The sequence below is a fragment of the Talpa europaea genome (genome assembly GCF_964194135.1).
Source record: "Talpa europaea genome assembly, chromosome: 12".
NCBI lineage: Eukaryota > Metazoa > Chordata > Mammalia > Eulipotyphla > Talpidae > Talpa > Talpa europaea.
Window position 1 is genome coordinate 69,807,275 of NC_140079.1, and position 14,895 is coordinate 69,822,169.

A 14,895-nucleotide genomic window follows, 5' to 3' on the forward strand; every position below is an offset into this window, starting at 1 on the left:
ATAGGCCAGAGGTGTGGGGGGTGAGAGGATTCACCAGAGACAGAGTGGGGAGTAGAACAGGTGGATCTACTGAATTACACTGCTGAGGGGAGCAGCGGGTGAGACAGGAGAGGTCTGCTGTGCCATGTGAAGTATTTCTCTTACCTATCTAATCAGGTCATAGTGCTACTGCTCAGAAAGGCAAACTCTGACACAGGATTAGTTCCTAAAAGGAGGCATTTATTAACCAGTGGTGCCATGTCAGGAGGACAACATAGACAGGGTTCAAGAAAAGGTTGCCCGCCGTAATGAGTTATATATTAGGTATGCAGGTATGTGGAGGAACAGATCAGTTCTATGATAGATGAAGGAAGGGCTTGAGAACTGAATATGACATTGGGACAGAAATGAGGGACCTCCTTGGTGGCGCAAGTGTTAAGATGCAATCTATGAAGCTGTCCACAGCCACTGAAGCACGAGTTCGATCCCCGGTCAGCCATGGAGCAACCCACATGGCGCAGGAGACGTCTCCTGTCTCTCCCTCTGCTCCCCTCAGCAGTGTATTTCAGTCAGTCTGCCTGTTCTGCTCCCCACTCTGTCTCTGGTGAATCCTCTCACCCCCACACATCTCTGGACTGTACCCCAGTTCTTGTATGCATAAATAAACAAATCTTTTAAAAAAAAGAAATGATAGGCTGTCCGAAGTATTCGAGGGGCTTTGTACATACTTCTTCTCAAATAGTTTCTGGACTGGTCAGTAATAAATTTTCAATAATTTGTGGTAAAGTGAGGAAATTTAGGATAAAGTAGTATTTTTGTATGAAACTAATTTATTTAAGGTAAAGATTTATATCCTGAGATGACCACCTTCTTATTTTGTTGTTCAAATTTCCTTTTTCTGTAAAATGAGGATAGTGGTAGATATTTACTTTTCAAAAAGTGTCTTAACTTTGCGAGAAAGAGACATACACAAAAATGCTAACAACACCCCTTATTGGTCTTCTGCTCATCTATTTTCTCTTTGGAAAGTGCATAGGTCCATGAAATCCACAATATGGGAACAATGCTAGTAGATGGCTTCTAAGATCTGTCTTTTAAAGCCTTTAATGTATTTATAGAGAATCTGCTCTTCGGCTTCCAAGGCTTTACTTCCTTTGGGCTGGGTTCCCACTGGCCTTTCTGCATAAAAGGTGTTCTCACCCCACATCAGGAGCCTCTGCAGCGAAAGCTCAGCTCCTGGCCCCCAGTGCCTGAGGAAGTCTGTGATGGAGAGCCAAAAGAAGTGTGGGGTTTAAGGCAAGGGGTCCTTGGCTTTTGAGTCTTTGTAGAACTGATAATGACGTGGGTGGGGCAGGGATGGTGATAACCTGCCCAACCGCTTCCTGCTGCTCCTCTTTGTGGCCACCAGTGGGCGCAGTGCAGGAGAGTTCCTTGTGGTTTCAGTCCCTCCTCCCACCTCGTGGGATCAGTAAGCAGAAGCAGGCTAGGGGTGGTGTCTCCTGCATCAGAGGGGATGTCTAAGGACAGAGGCCTTGTCTTGCTGAAAGCTGATTTCTGATCTCAGGTAGTATTTGGTCTGTACCAGTTAGGGTGTTTGGCTGAGGCATGTCCAGTGGCATGAGGGGCTTTGTGAAAAGTGTGTTCCCTCTGAGCCATGACCTGCTCCTGAGACCTTGGCCCTGGGATTTTCAGAGGAATTGCTTGGTCTGTTTTGTGCCCTCTTATAGTCTTCCTCACCACTACAAGAGTAAAAATGGCATTTAAGATCTATATTTCTTTCTTGTCTAGTTAAACAAAAACCATGTATTCCTAAATATCTCATGAAATCTTCATGAAATCACTCTTTGCTAGCTTCATTTTAGGTGTGAGGAAACCTAGGCTCGGATGTCAGTAATAATTCCAAGGGTACTCAAAGAGTAAGCGTTGAACTACTTATAATTTAATGCCTACAGCAACGCCTGGTATTTTCTCCATTGTTCTAGACTTTCAGAATTGTTTGCAAACTCCCGAAAGTTTGCAGCATTATACAGAGTTTTTCATTTTGTACCTACCCTACACCTTGGTTTTTTAGCCACATGATTCCCCTTACATTTCTTCAGCAGGGTGTGCTGTGCTCTATTTTTTTCCCCATCCTTTTGTACATGGTGGTCTCTCTATCTTGAGTTCTTTGTTTCTATTCATACGTTATTTTTATTCTCTCACAATAAACTAGGATGTCACACAACTCTCACACAACTAATGTCTAGTACCTAGAACATTAATGCCAGAGTTCAAGACTTGGTGTTTCCGTGAATGCGTTTCCTGAAGGAGGTGAAGCATCAAAAGAATGTCTTGTTCTGGTTGATTCTGTGTTAACAACTTCTATGCATGAAATGTTAGGCTTAGGAATATAGATAGAGAAACACCTATTCTCCTTCCTGGTAACTCTGAAAATAGCCAAAGGAATTAGGAGCACAGGGAAAGCATTTTATTCAAACATTTCCTAACATGCACAGGGATGGATACATTTGCATATCCTTAACCTGAGGACACTTTTCAAAAAATTGAAAAGGAAGAAACACTCCTTAACTTATTCTAGGAGGGCAGCACTGCTCTGATATCAGTCAGACAAAGGCACCACAAGAAAAGAAAGCTACCAATATCCCTAGTGAACATTGCTACAAAAATTCTCAACAAAATAATAGAAAATCAAATATATCAGCATATTAAAATAATTATGCAGGGCTTTCCTGGTGGTGCAGGGGTTAAAGTCTCAGTGCTATCAAGCTGTCACTAGCTGCTGTGGCCTGAGTTCTATCTGCTGAAGACCAGCTCTGGCAAAATGTAGGGTCAGATGTCCCTGGAAGGATGAGATGGCCTAGGCCAGTCCTGAGGGCTGAGGGGAAGGGGAGTGAGACAGACGCAGACACTCTTATATTGGTGCAAGTATCTCCTCCTGAGGGTCTCAGTGGGTCTTTATTTATACATTAAGGCAAGCGGTGGGATTACATCATTGTATGCATAGAAGCAAAACAGAAACAATCAGTGCATTCCTTTCCCATAGACATTTTGGTGCCTAGGTGTTTTGAGAAAAGAAGTAACCTTAAAAGTTAATAGATAATTAAAACGTAGGCTCATTAATTCAGCCTATACAACTACCTAGGACAACTAATAGTCCTTGGTATATCCCTATTGCCAAGGATACAATATCAGGAGACTCCTCTATCTATATGGCCTGCAGCAAGAGACCAGTTGCTTCCCAGTAATCAGTTATTGGAAATTTTTTCTGCCTAGAAACTCCTAGCATAATCAACTTTATGATTCATTACAAGGCTTCTTTATGGAACTTCCATGTAAGGAATATTGCGGCCAGCTCTGGGTTGCTTATCAGGCATGCCCTTGCACAATAATTATTTCCCATTGTCAAGTGGGCCAAATTATTCAGTGTTTAATTTTTAAGTAGGTAATTCTCCGTGCCATGTATTTACAATATTCTTATATGTATAATTTATTGCCCAATGTATTTACTGAGAAGTTCTTTCTTATTATGAACAAGAACAAAAAACAAAGGGATGTTTAATCTTTAGCCCCATGGTGTGAGGCACAAGGAATCTTCAGCCCCCCAGTGTGAGGCTCTTTGAGCTTTGGCCCCATGGTGTGAGGATTTTTTTCTTCAGCCCCACAGTGTGAGGCTCTTTGAGCTTTGGCCCCACGGTGTGAGGCCCTTTTCTGAGCTGCTTGCCAGTGTCTTACCTGGCTGGGGCAGCAAGGCCCCCTGCAGGATTTCCCCCCCCTTTTATTTTTGGCCATCATTTGCATAATTCTTAACTCAATTTGTAGTTGTCTAATAGCACCGAAAAGTAATTTGATAAACAATGGGAAGAGAAGTAGCATATGCATGGTGACAAGCAATATGATATCAATAGTAATAAATGATGGGAACCAGGCGGCCTTAGTGGTGTAGTGCTGCAAAGAAGCCAGGAAGGAATCAGCAACTTCGGCAGGAGTAGAAGAGGAGACATGAGATAAACTAATTGCCTTAATATCTACCTTCAAAGCAGTAAGGTCCAGGGAAACATATGTGTTATTCTAAATACCCAGCAAATGATTTTTGACATTATTCTAAGAAACAGAAGATGAGAGTAACACAAATTCATTTATAATCAGAGTGACATTTAGTGGTCAAGTGAGTTTTGATATGCTGAGTTTGATTACCAATATGCAAAAGTGTTTCCTTGAGAACATTTAAACAAGTCTTAAAATTTTTTTGTCTAAGAGCATAAATACCAAAATCATCATACCATGTTCTTCTAGATCTACAGGCAGTATAACATAAGGAGGTTGATAAACAATTACAAAGGCATTTGGTCCAATACAATTAGTTCATAAACATTCTGAACATGAGATGATCGCAAGCATAGTCATAAACATGTTTTCAGGGGTCACCGCAACACCTTGCCCCTCCACGATTCACTGTACTTGATTGGAGAGTTGTTTTAATTGTCCCCAAGTTGGCAGGTTGCTGCGCAGCGTGGCAGTAGTTGAAGATGCAGCAGGACTTGTTGGTGACTCCTCCAACCGCAGTTGGTGAAAAGGAGGAACCAAGGTGTCAGTGGCTTCTGGAGAATGGGTGGGACTATGCTTAAGAGGAATAGTTAGAGGAGGTAAAGGCCTATGTGATGGCGGGAGAGGAGGGAGCCTGTGAGACATGGTGTTGAATTCAGCATCCTGTGGAAAAACACAAGCATAGCCTCTCCCACAAGTTAAATGAATTAAAAAAAATTTTTTTGAAGGCAGAGGAGGTGTAAGCTCCTGTCTTATAGCCTTGGCTATAAGACATTATCTGTCTTAATAGCCTTGGCTTTTCTGCATAAGCAAAACAAAACATTAAATGTTGAGACACACCTTTAAAGGCTTCTCCCGTTCTAGCTATAGCCATAATCAAATGGGAGAAGGTGTCTACAGAGACATGCACATAACTTAATTTTTTAAAGCTGGGAACATAAAGTTTTAGGAGGAGCTGCAGCGTTAGGAGAATTAGTTTCTCTTGAAGCAATTTCTGATTTCTGAGGGCAATTTTTACTGAAATGGCCTGTGTGGCCACACGAAAGCAGGCTTCAGTATTAATTAGTCTTTTTTCCATCATATGAACAAATTGATCAAATAATGTAATACTGTCAAATTTCCAACACATATCATTGTTTCTCTTCAAACCCATTATTTGCAGGTTGTATAAACCAAGGCAAATAAAATTTACTTTCCCTCAAACCTTCTACAACTTACTACATATCCTCAATTTTAGCTTTTTCTCTATTTTTCCACATTCTGGCACAACCAGACATTTTAATTTTAATACAAAACTAGTCTCCCTTTCCTTCTTTTTTACTTACTATCAGTCATCAATTGCTTTTCCTCTTTTCTTCAGACACCACTAAAACTTTCAAAAAATCATGATGGTGGTTTCCTTTCAGTAGTCCAGAACACAAGGAGGTGCTTTGTGTGTTCGCCACCGCAAAATGCTACTTTAAACATTGCAGTTTTTAAAATTGGCTTAAAAACAGTGTGGCTTGGTTTCACTTGGTAAAGTTAATATGATAAAAAATTTACATATATAAGTATTAATATATACACACATTTTTAGTCAAGAAAGAAAAATACTTTAAAGATACATTTAAACAGAGTAGATTTTTTTTTTTTAAAGATTTATTTATCTATTTGATACAAGCACTGGGTATAGTCAGAAGTGCAGGAGGGTGAGAGAATTCACCAGAGCCAGAGCAGGGAGCAGAGCAGGCAGAAGGACCGAAATACACTGCTGAGGGGAGCAGCGGGCGGCAGGAGAGGTCTGCGTGCCATGTGGGACCCTCCTCTGGTGGCCGGGGAGCAGCATTGAACAGGCGCTGCAGAGGCTGCGGGCAGCTTCGCAACCCAGCACTCAACTGCTGCGCCACCAGGGAGGCCCCAGATTAGATTATTAATATTTAACATTATAACTTTAAGGCATATATGCTTTGAATTATATCATAAAATTTGAACTAGTTTCTGTATATCAAAAATTTTGGATCATGATCTCAAAATTTGTTTTTATGAGAACTTATATAGGCGCCATTTATAATTAATTTTCCGGAGATAAAAAACAAAACAAAAACACAAAAACAGATACAAACAGACACAGAGATCTCTTGATAGACATTTAAAATTTTGGCCATGTGTATATATTTTAAGAGGTAGTTATTTCACCAATATGTGTGAAGATACTGAGCTTTTTTAATGAGTTAAAGGCTAACATCTGTACAGAGAATAAGTGTCTAATCTTAATTATTACCAAAGACCTTGGGCTTGAGACCACAACAATCATGGCAGTTTTTACTAACTTTTTTAGGTAAGAAAATATTTTTCAAGTTTATATATTTTTAAGAAATGATTTTTTGGCTTTAGGTTGTCAACACTTGATCTCACTGAGAACGAGCATATTTTAAAACAAAAAAGAGCATTGTTATTTTGAGAACAGGAGAAGAGGTAAATTTTTACAGTCTGCCTGTTTTAGGCTTTTATCAAAACCTGAGGTTTAGAATTTAGCTCAAAAAAGTCTGTATTATTACTTTATATTCTACCAGGTAAATTAATTTTAACAAGAAACTTAACCTGTTACAGGTCCAATAAGTAAATTTATTTATTTATTTATTTTTTAAAAAGGAAAATTCTTTCTTTTTTTTTTAAAAGATTATTTATTTATTTATTTATACAAGCACTGGGTACAGTCAGAAGCGCGGGAGGGCGAGAGAATTCACCAGAGCCAGAGCGGGGAGCAGAGCAGGCAGAAGGACCGAAGTACACTGCTGAGAGGAGCAGCGGGCAGCAGGAGAGGTCTGCGCGCCATGTGGGAGCCTCGCCCGGTGGGTGGCTGGGGATCGAGCCGGCACTGCAGAGGCTGTGGACAGCTTCGCAACCCAGAGCTCAACCGCTGCGCCACCGGGGAGGCCCCCAATAAGTAAATTTAAAAGCTTTTATTTAACCAATAAGCATTTTGTATAGCTTGTTAATAAGTCCAAAGTAACTCATCAGTTTTTACCTCAGACAACTAGACTTTAAAATCAGAAAAACACAGGGAAATAGAACTTTTTAAAGTTTTTTAAGGTGGACAAAAGAAGAGTCCAATCCCCCACAGCAGGAAGGCAGTAGAGACCTGCCAGTGATCTCTACACCGTAGAAAAAAATCCAGGCAGCTGTTTGTTGAGACCAGGGGCAGCTCCCACCTATCTGCTGCAGTGGGTTTATGCTATTTTAATAAAAACCTTTTAGTCATATTATGGTCTTATAGTCTCATATAGTCATATTTAACCATTTTTTAAATCACTTTAACAATTGTGAATGAACTTTGAATACTATTATTTAGAAATACATTTTTTATTATATATATATTTTCTTAAAAAGAACAAATGGCAAAACTCTAGTGGGGGGAATCACTAGAGGGGGGAGCCTAGCTTCCTCCCCAAATAATTAACAGGAAAAGCTTGAAGCATTTCTTCTTCCATTTATAAGATCATGTTGCATTATCTCTTACTTGTTTTTGAGTTTTTATTTTTATCTCCTAGCAATTTTAGCCAAGTCCGGGATGGAAATTTGGGCTGGAAATTAGTTTGGATTTTGGAATGGTTTCATAATTAGGAGCTGATGCCCCCGCAAGGAGGTCAGTACTGGCTCTGGAATCAATTTTGACTTTTGAAAAACAATCATGTCATCTGAAGAATTCTGATCACTTTTCCTAACACTGCAGGCTATTTTTTTTTTTTTTTTTTACTTTCTCTTTCGCATCTTTTGTTTCGCCTCCAGCCAGGTTAAAACGATCTATCTGTTCAGGCAATTGTTTTGTTAGTATGGGGCTGTCAGCTGAGGACTCTTTGATGTCTTTTAAGGATACAGACAGCTGTGATTCTCTGAGTTTTTTATTTATCTTTTCTAATTCAGACCCTTGATCTAGAATGTCTTGTAGCAGCCCCCACAGTGAAAAGGCATCTATGGGGACCTTTTCAGGTCCATGGAGAGTGTAATAGGTTGTCATTTCCTCTCCCACTCTGGCCCAAGTTCTCACATCCAGAGTTCTGTCCCTCGAAAACCAAGGAGAATATATCTCAACAAAATTTAGAAAGCTAGCCAATTGTGCATGAGAGGTCTTAAGCCCTCTCTTAGCAAGTGTATACTTAACTATATCAATAAAAGAGTCCTCTTTCCCTAGACTTGATATGGCCCATAACTTCCCAAAATAAGACACCCACTCTCCTTATTGTTCTGAATTACTGCTCCTCTCTACCCTGCCTTCTCTACAGGGGGGCATGTGCCTTATCCACGAGCAGATCCTAGCCATCCCCAAAAGGAAAGAAAGATTACCTTTCAGGTCCCTGTTCCAGGAGCCACTTGCCGAAGACCAGCTTTCAGCAGAATGTTGGGTCAGGTGTCCCTGGAAGGATGAGACGGCCTAAGCCAAACCTGAGGGCTGAGGGGAAGGGGAGTGAGGCAGACACAGACACTCTTTTTTTTTTTTTTAAAGATTTATTTATTTATTTATACAAGATTGATTGATTGATTTATACAAGCACTGGGTACAGTCAGAAGCGCGGGAGGGTGAGAGAATTCACCAGAGCCAGAGCGGGGAGCAGAGCAGGCAGAAGGACCGAAGTACACTGCTGAGGGGAGCAGCGGGCGGCAGGAGAGGTCTGCGCGCCATGCGGGACCCTCCTCCGGTGGCCAGGGAGCAGCCAGGGATCGAACCGGCGCTGCAGAGGCAGCGGGCAGCTTCGCAACCCAGTGCTCAACCACTGCGCCACCAGGGAGGTCCAGACACAGACACTCTTATATTGGTGCAAGTATCTCCTCCTGAGGGTCTCAGCGGGTCTTTATTTATACATTTTTTTAATTTTTAAAATTTTATTTATTTATTTATTTATTTATTTATTTATTTTTTAAGGTAAATTACTTTATTAAAGAGAAAAATGGCTTCATGAACTTACTGTACATTCCAGTTTAGTAAAAGGCACTAACCCTAGGCACAGAGGAAAATACAAATGAAAGAAGACTCATGTCTTTTCTTGCCTTTCCTACCACAGTGGATATACAAGAATACAAACTACTTTTCAAGGCAGTTTTTTCCCTTTTAAAATACCATGTTTTCTTTATTTATATATTAAGGCAACAGTGGGATTACATCATTGTATGCATAGAAGCAAAACAGAAACAATCAGTACATCCTTTCCCATAGACATTTTGGTGCTTACGTGTTTTGAGAAAAGAAGCAACCTTAAAAGTTAATAGATAATTAAAACTTAGACTCATTATTTCAGCCTAAACAACTACCTACGACAGCTAATAGTCCTTGGTATATCCCTATTGCCAAGGCTACAATATCAGGAGACTCCTCTATCTATATGGCCTGCAGCAAGAGACCAGTTGCTTCCCGGTAATCAGTTATTAGAACATTTTTCTACCTAGAAACTCCTAGCATAATCAACTTTATGATTCATTACAAGGCTTCTTTACGGAACTTCCATATAAGGAATATTGTGGCCAGCTCTGGGTTGCTTATCAGGCATGCCCTTGCACAATAATTATTTTCCATTGTCAAGTGGGCCAAATTAGTCAGTGTTTAATTTTTTTTAAAGATTTATTTATTTATTTATACAAGCACTGGGTACAGTCAGAAGCATGGGAGGGTGAGAGAATTCACCAGAGCCAAAGTAGGGAACAGAACAGACAGGCTGACGAAATACACTGCTGAGGGGAGCAGTGGACACAGCAGGAGAGGTCTGTCGAGCCATGTGGAACCCTTGCTGGTGGCTGGGGATCAAACTGGTGGAACCCTTGTCGGTGGCTGGGGATCAAACTGGTGCGAAGCGGGCAGCTTCGCAGCCTGGTGCTCAACTGCTGTGCCACCAGGGGAGGTCCCAGTGTGTAATTTTTAAGTAGGTAATTCTCCGTGCCATGTATTTACAATATTCTTATACCTATAATTTATTGCCCAATGTATTTACTGAGTTCTTTCTTATTATGAACAAGAACAAAAAACAAAGGGATGTTTAATCTTCAGCCCCACGGTGTGAGGCACAAGGAATCTTCAGCCCTCTGGTGTGAGGCTCTTTAAAAGTCTTCAACCCCATGGTGTGAGGCCCTTTTCTTAGCTGCTTGCCAGTGTCTTACCTGGCTGGGGCAGCAAGGCCCCCTGCAGCATCTATCCTGGGCCAGGGAGCTAACCCACACTGTACAACAGACCTCTCCTGTCTTAATCGCTGATTCCCCTCAGCAGTGTATTTCAGTATATCTGCCTATTCTGCTCCCCACTCTGTCTGGTAAATCCTCTCACCCCTACACCTCTGGCCTACACCCCAGTTCTTTCATGCATAAATAAATACATTATTCACCATATCCAAGTGAACATTTCTAGATTGCAAATTTGATCAGTATAATACACCACATTAACAGAATAAAAGATAAAAACTACATTCTTCTCTCAATACAGATGATGTTCTGTAACACCCTTTCATGATAAAAACAAAATAGAAATAGAAAGAAATAACTTCAACATATATAAATCATGTTTGAAAAACCCAGAGTGAACATTCTATTCAGTGGTGAAAGATTGAAAACTTTTCCTCTAAGATCAGGAACAAGGCAAGGATGTCTGTTTTTGTATTTCTTTTCAGCAAAGTATAGGAAGTTCTAACCAGAAACTAAGCAAGCAAAAGAAAAAGAAGACATATGAGTTGGAAAGGAAGAAGTAAAATTTCTGTTCACAGATTATATGATCATATATGTATCATAAATGTAAAAGATTCCACAAAATATTGTCAGTAAGAAATGATTTTAGCAGAGAAACAAGATACAAAGTCAATACACAAAAATCAGTTGCAATTCTGTAGCTAACAATGAATAATCCAAAAGGAAAATTAAGTTATATTGTTAAGATATTAATAATTTCTCAAAATGATGTATAGATTCAATACAATCCCAACCAAAACTCTGATGATGTTTTATTCCCCTCAGAAATGAAAAAAACCCATCCTAAAATTCCTATAGACTCTCCAGGGACCCTGAGAAGCTAAAGCTGTTTAGAAGAGGAAAAAGCTGGAGAACTAACATTTACTGATTTCAGAACTTAACTACAAACTCATAGTAATCAAAGCAGTGTGGTTCTGGCATGAAGACAGCTATATACATATATATATATTCCATATATATGGAATAGACCAGGGAACCTAGAAATAAACCCTTGCAAATATGGTCAAATGATTTTTGACAAGGATAGCAAGACTATTCAGTTGGGAAAGAATAGTATTTTCAACAAGTGGTGTTGGGAAAGTGATATCCACTTGAACAAGAATGAACTCTCACCTTAATCCAAGTAAATAAAAATGAAACATTACCTAAATTTAAGACCTAAATCTATAAAACTCAGAAGAAGTCATAGGGCAAAAAGTTCTTGACTTTGGATTTGGTGAAGATTTTTTGGATATGACACCAAAGGCATAGACAACAAAAGAAAAAAGCATACTTCATGAACATTAAAAAAGATTGTACATCAAAAACTACCTACAGAATGGGAAAAAATATTTGCAAATCATTTATCTGATATGGGATTAAGATTCTATATATAGAATACTCCTAAAACTCAACATCAGCAATACAAGCCATTTCAAAAACTGGCAAAGGACTTGAATAGCCATTTCTCCAAAGAAGATATAATAATACCAATAAACACATGAAAAGATGTACAACACCACTAATCACTACTGAAATGCAAATTCAAATGACAGACTCTCTCATGCTCATTAGGATGGCCGTCATCAAAAACACAAAAAATAACAAGTGTTGGGTATGAAGAAAGTAGAACCCTTGTGCTCTCTTGGTGGGAATGTAAAAACGGCACAGCTGCTGTGGAAATAGTATAGCAATTCTTTTTTTTTTTTTAAGATTTATTTATTTATACAAGAACTGAGGTACAAGCCAGATGTGGGGGGGTGAGAGGATTCACCCGAGACAGAGTGGGGAACAGAAGAGGCAGACTGATGAAATACACTGCTGAGGGGAGCAGCAGGCGAGACAGGAGAGGTCTGCTGCACCATGTGTGATCCTTGTTGGCTGGCCGGGATTGAACCTGTACTGCAGAGGCTGCAGACAACTCCACAGTGCGGCACTCAACCTCTTGCACCACCCGGGAGGTCCAACAGTATTGCAATTCTTAAAAAAAACAAAAAACAAAAACAACAAATAGCATTACTTTATCATTCAGCATTTCTACTCTTGGGTGTAAACCCTAAAGAATAGAATTCATTTTTTTTTTCTTTTTTTTTTTTTTTTTTTTTAGGTATTTTGTTTTCCTCCATCAGGTTTATTATTTCATATTATACTTCACTCAGACTAAAATTTTTAAAATGTAACAGTTAAAGAATGAAGGGGTTCTGAAAGGTTTATAATGACAGCCCTGCCTCCCCATTCTTAACCCTCAGTTCTACTACTTAGAGGCTGCTGTTTTGAATTTCTTTTCTTTTTTTTAAAGATTTATTTATTTATTTATACAAGCACTGGGTACAGTCAGAAGCGTGGGAGGATGAGAGAATTCACCAAAGCCAGAGCAGGGAGCAGAGCAGGCAGAAGGACCGAAGTACTCTGCTGAGGGGAGCAGCGGGCGGCAGGAGAGGTCTGCGCGCCATGTGGGACCCTCCTCCGGGGGTCGGGAGCAGCTGGGGATCGAACCGGCGCTGCAGAGGCTGGGGGCAGCTTCGCAACCCAGCGCTCATGTGCTGCGCCACTGGGGAGGCCCTGGAAATGTAATTCTTAAAGAGATATTTGTATACATTGTTCATAGCAGCATTAGCTAAAAAGTGGAAAAGACCTGAGTGTGCATGGAAAAATAGATCAGCAAAATGTGATCTATATACAAGATGGAATAGTATGCAACTGTTAAAAAGGGAAAATTTTGACTTGTCATAACATAGATGAAACTTGAAGACATAAGTGAAATAAGTCAGTCACAAAAAGATAAATACAATATAATTCCACTCACATGAGGTATTTATAGCATTCAAAGTGAAAAGGCTTTCTCTGAGACATTTATTCAGTCCTTCAGCATCAACAATTTATAGCCCCATGAAGACCCAGCCAGGCTCTGGAACACTATGTTAAGGAGAGCGTGGACTTCTGTGTGAGCTCGGGGTCAGGTAGGGCAGCATGCAGAGCAAATTGCAGTTAGTGTGTGGAGAATCTGTGAAGGACTGCAGGACCTAGTGGAATGGCTGCTCCCAGGGGAGGGCAGATCCTCCGCATGCCCGGTGGGGAGAGAATGGAGCTGGCATTGGGAAAAAGAGGGTCCGGAAGCCAGGGCCTAATTCCTGTTGTTCTTTATTTACTTTCAACCTAGTTGGTCCTAGTTAGGAAATAGAAGTCCGTTGGACCTTATTTTCATCTTTTCAGGAGGACAGTCACCTTTCCTTTTTGCATTGTGTTGTGAGTTCCTCTTCTCAAGGTCGAGATTGTGGCCAGATCAATTCTGAGAAAACAGCCAGAGGTGAGGGCTTCCTCTTGGGAGGACACAAGGCAGAGGAGGGAAGACAACCTTTAGCTCAGCCGGAGAAAAGGGATGCAGGGCTAGGTAATAAACCAGAACAAGCCTCACCCCAGGCTCCCAGTGTTTTTCACGCATGCTCTCAGGGATTTTTTTAAAATTTGGTTCTGAAAACTGCCTGGTGTGGATGGGGTGCTGAGTACTGCTGACTCCACAGGCTCAGAAAGTAACTTGGTTAGGATCACACACATCCAGCGGAACAAGGACTCGGTCTGCAATTTTACCTCCTAATCTAGGCCCTGTGCAGAACAGCATGCCATCTCCACGGGTAACAGGGCAATCGGCTTCTTCCTCTGTGCAGCTTTGCTTAGGGTGACTGGAAACAGATCAAGGCTGGAGGAAGTCAAGCAGGGCTGACTGAGGGAACTGAAAGTATCTGCTGCAAAGGGGAAGATGAAAGAAAATGGCAGGGACCCCAGATGTGTGTTGTGAGGTAGGAGTCAGCATTTCTGCCCTTCCCGGGGCGAGGTGGATGGAGGAGGTCTGGCCTTCCAGGAGCTTGGAGTCAAAGTAGAGAGTACAGCAAAAATAGATCTCATCCTGCCTGGGTGAGAGAAGGCAAGAGTAGGAAGTTCCATAGGAAAGTTGAAAAAGAAAAAGCAGTAGAGATAGGAAGTTGGAGCAAAAGCAAATTCTGATGAAAATATTTTAATTTGCACCTGCTTCTACTTTGGAGTTAACTTCAACTTGCAAAAAATTCCCCAGCCTGTTGGGTTTTTTAGAGTCCCCAATCCTTGGGTGTCTTCCCTAGTGCCTCCTAGCTGCTCCATCCATCACCACCTATCCCACTAATCCAGGCACCACTTTCCAGTCCGCACACCTCACTCCTCTTCCCTCCACCCCACAATGTCTGCTGGGAGGGACAGTCCAGTATGAAGACTATTTGGTTCCCATGTAAGATTTTCCCTATTGTCAATAGGATGGAGAGAACTGGAAAATTCCTTGAATAAAGCTGCTTCCTTGAATAAAGGGGTAGAGGGAAGGACCAGACCTTGAAATGGTTTTATGAGTCAGTGAACCCGAAGCACACGCCTACTTACAACAGCTAGTGGTATTGTCAGATCAAGTTAGGGGGCCTGGTTTCCTCAGCTACCTCAAGTGAAGGAAGCTGTGACACTGAAATTTTGTTCTGGCCTCCTCACAACTGGTGGCTCTGTGCTGTGCATGTGTATTCCTGCCCTGTGAGGATGTTGGGCCAGGCCCTCCTCCTCAATATCCTCCTGTTCCTCAAGGCGGCCCAGAGCAGAGGTAAGGAGCCTGTGTGTAGTGGGACTGCTTGGACTGGGTCATGTGCTCTGGGCGGTCAGGACCCAGGATCCCAGATA